Below are 3,788 nucleotides of genomic sequence, written 5' to 3'. Positions count from 1 at the left end.
TGAACCCGTTGGGTCTCTCTGGCAAGATGTTCTGCTCCTGAATCAGCTGGGTGGGTCTTGCCTCTAGCCTCTTTGCAGGGAGTTCTGCTGAAGGGTTCTGTGCTGGGCCTGCACTCTGGGTCGAATGAGGATCCACGGGCCCGGGTAGTCTCACTCACTCACCGGGCCAGGCTTCTGGGTCTATTCAGGATCCCACCAGCCTCGGGTCGGTTCACTCACTCACAGGGCCTGCGCTGTGGGTCTAGTCAAGATCCTGTGGGTCCGTGTTGTCTCGCTCGCCGGGCCTGCGCTCTGGGTCTGTTCAGGATCCCGCGGCCCCAGGTCATCTCACTCACTCACCGGGCCCGCGCTCTGGGTCTGTTCCACTTATTGTATTAAAAAATCATTGGAACATGAAGCTGGAGCTCACAGCTGCTTTGGTTTTCTCTGCAGCGCAGCATAACCATGGTTCAGGTGTCATACAAAAATAAAACCAAGAAAAATAACAGATTCACATGGTGTGACATATACATGCAAAGAAAACATACAGGGTAGGAAAAAAATTTGACCAACTCTCCCTGAGACAAAGACTTCTCTTTAGAACATTTAACAGATTGAAAAAAATCAGGTCCCCAAAATACCAAAGACCCAGTGTAAAAAATGGGCATCTGACAGAAATACAAACTTCTCAGAAAATCAAATACAAATGGCAAATAAGTATATGAAAATATGTTAAGCATCACTGATCATTCAAGAAATGCAAATGAAAACAACAGAGAAATATTGCCTCATCCCAGAAACAATGGTTATCATGAAGAATTCAACAAATAGTATATGCTGGTGCGGCTGTGGTGAAAACAAACCCCTTCTCCAGTGCTGGCTGGAATGCAGACTGGTGCCACCACTGTGGAAATTGGTGTGCTGCACCCTGGCGTCAAGAGAGAGCAGAGGAGGCTTCCAGGAGAGCTCAAAGCACTCTGTTAGTTCACAGGGTAATGGTTTCACGGATGAGTGCATGGGCACAGCTTAGCTGACTGTGAGAGTGAGATCGACAACACCTGCTAGCATCCCAGGGACGCACTCTAGCCAGCTGGGTGATGATCTTGCCGCAGTCCCATTTCCTTCCATACTCCTGTCTCTGTCTCTCTCTGGGGCTGGGAATGCTTATCCCGTGCCCTTGTGGTCAGTATTGTTTATCTTCTTTGTGATACTTATAGAGGCTCAAACAAGAGGTTTTGCTTTGGGTCTAAGAGGACACTTTGAGCTCAGATACTTCAATGCTGCTGGAACTATTCAGATTTTGGAGACTCTTAGGAAGGAGATAAGTGTATTTTGCACATAGTGGTATGCAGGAGTCTTTGGAGGGACAGAGGAGAAACATCTTGGCTTGTATCCAGATGTCTGCAAGGCTTTGTGTGCTTGTAGTTGGAGCTCACAGCTGACTTACTGTTAGGAGATGGAATGTTCTGAGCAATGAATTAACTTTTCCTGACCTCCAAACTGTGGACTACAGATGCAGAAAAATTGAGGCTTTAAGGTTCTAGTCCATATTCTTACAAAGAGTGACAGCTGCACTCACAGACAGGCTCACCCTGCTGAGAGGCTGTGGGCTTTTGTTCCTACCTCACGGGAGTCCCTCCCCACCCCCAAGGCCTGGGATCCAGGGCACTTCCATCCTGAGTGCTCTGGCTTGGCCTGTGCTGTGGTTTCCCTCCCGCCAGTCCCATTTGTCCTTCTTCCATCTGCACTCCTCTCCGCACTTACTCATGGTCCTTTGTGGTCTCAGGACCATAATACAGGACAACTTGCTCAGCAGTTCTCTCTACAGTGAAGCTCATCTCTGGGTGAGTCTATAACAGCCTGCATGTCCATACCTGCTGTCTGATCCAGCTCCTTCTGTGGATCAGAGCTTCTTAAGTGAATGACCAAATATGCACCAATTCAAGTATTTTTACCTCCAACACTATAGGCAAGGAGTGTCCCTGGGACGTGGACAGGTGGAGGGTGCATCTCCTGCCCGGCTTCTTCTTTTGTTCCTTTTCGCTTCCTGGGGTCATGCCCTGAGCTGCTCTTCTCTGTGCTGCTCCTGTGCCGCAGCAACCTGCCTTGGAGCTGGCCTAGGACAAATGGAGTCACCTGCAAACTAGAAGCCGACATAAATCTCTCCTTCCTCTCTTTCTTTTATTGTTTTAAAGACAGAAACCAGCAACATAAACCATACAGAGTTTCAATATAAGATGATAGGAAGTTAACAAGGATTATTATATTTCATGTGGTTATCTTCTAAGTAATTGGAAACTCGTGCACCTAAAATGGAAAATAGAAGTTGCATTTCTCAAACTTGACAGGGATACAAGGAACTGTATTCAGGGGATGCTATGTGCAGGATTGAGCAGTAGGAAAGAAAAGTAACAGGGCTTATATTTAACTTTCCACAGGGCTGCGGAGCACGCAGGTCGCTGAGGCGGAGGCCCCCAGCGCCGTCCTGTAGCCCCCTGGCGGTGAGGCTGTGTGCTCTCCTGGTCCACAAGGACGAGCCCTGCAGAAGGCCCTCCAGCCATGCGCTACGGAGGGCCAGATTCATCTGGTGGAGTCACCAAGGGAATGAAAAGTCCAGGATAATGTCCTGGAAAGGGAGGTTCAGTGTAAAAGTACGGCCTCAGGGACTGAGTGAACCTGCCTGTGAAAGTGTGGAGCAGGGTAAGTTGCTTCACGTCATAGAAAGAGATCGATCCTTCCTCATATTTCAAAAAAATCCCCACTACAAAAGGATGTTCTACAACCTTAATTTCATCAGGGGATAGAGAAAGAGCTTCATAGTCATCATGAGTCCTGTCAATGGTCCAAAACCCATTCTCAGGATAAATATCCCCAAACTGTGCTTCCCTGCTGACCGAATCCGAGCACACTCCTATCGTCCACATCTTGTTCCCGCCTACGTCCACCTCCCAGTAATGGTTTCCCCTGGAGAAGCGGTTCCGACCCAGCACGGCTGGGAGTGAGGTAAACCTTGCAGGGCTTTCAGGAACTCTCCGCTTCCTTGGCAAACACTGCACACGTTTTCCAGCTTCTGACACCATGAGCTGAGGGTGAGCCGTGTCTTCATCCAGAACCACGTCTTCTGCAGAAGAGGAGACCCGCTACTTGAGCCCCTGAGCACGGAGCTTCCGACCCTGTGAGCGCTGACAGAAAAGGCCTGAGGGGCGCAGCGCAGGCCCAGGAGTCCTCTCCGAGCCCACGGCCGTGACCATCCAGACTGCAGGGCTGGGGATATCTAATCTCAGGGAAACTTCTCCACTTCACTGCAACTCGGGAGCTGATGTGTGCTGTCACCTCAGAGGTCGCCAGGACGCGGCTGGCCAGAATGGGGACATGAGGCCGACACCCGGGAAAGGTACTATCACGGGCCTGGGGCTCACGGGGCTTCCTAGGTTCTCCCTTAGGGGAGCTGCATCCACAAGCATAGAGGAAAACTGCGATGGAGGGCCTGGAAGCAACACGGGGACAGCAGCCCAGAGCAGGAGGTGAGTGTGCTCAAGGGGAGGGACTAGGCGGGGCAGGGAGGGGCAGGGAGGAGGAGAGAGGAGCTTATGGAGGGGCAGGGCCCGGGGAGGGCCGCCGGGGTCAGCGGGGCCGTGCTTAGGGCTGGGCCTTCCTGGGGCCATAATGGAGGAGAGTGAGGAGGTGGACGCTGGAGGGAACGGGGATGCCCAGCTGTTTATTAGGAGAGCGAGAAGGACCGTAAGGTCCAGTGGAGGAATCCACCCAGCACCGCTTCCTGCTGACCGCTTCCTCTGCAGGAGAAGAGC

At 51.4% G+C, this 3,788-nt stretch overlaps 1 long non-coding RNA gene across 1 annotated transcript in view; it reads right to left on the bottom strand.

Annotated features, from left to right (window-relative positions):
* Positions 1-3,036: 3,036 nt before the first annotated feature.
* LOC111814693 overlaps positions 3,037-3,788 on the bottom strand; it is a 1,591-nt gene continuing 839 nt past the window's right edge. Inside the window, exon 3 of the long non-coding RNA XR_002819604.1 lies at positions 3,037-3,100. This is a non-coding gene — a long non-coding RNA (uncharacterized LOC111814693). The remainder of the gene's footprint in view (positions 3,101-3,788) is intronic.

The sequence above is a fragment of the Octodon degus genome, unplaced genomic scaffold (genome assembly GCF_000260255.1).
Source record: "Octodon degus isolate 3935 unplaced genomic scaffold, OctDeg1.0 scaffold00429, whole genome shotgun sequence".
Taxonomy (NCBI): Eukaryota; Metazoa; Chordata; class Mammalia; order Rodentia; family Octodontidae; genus Octodon; species Octodon degus.
This window is presented reverse-complemented; position numbering and strand designations above follow the sequence as displayed.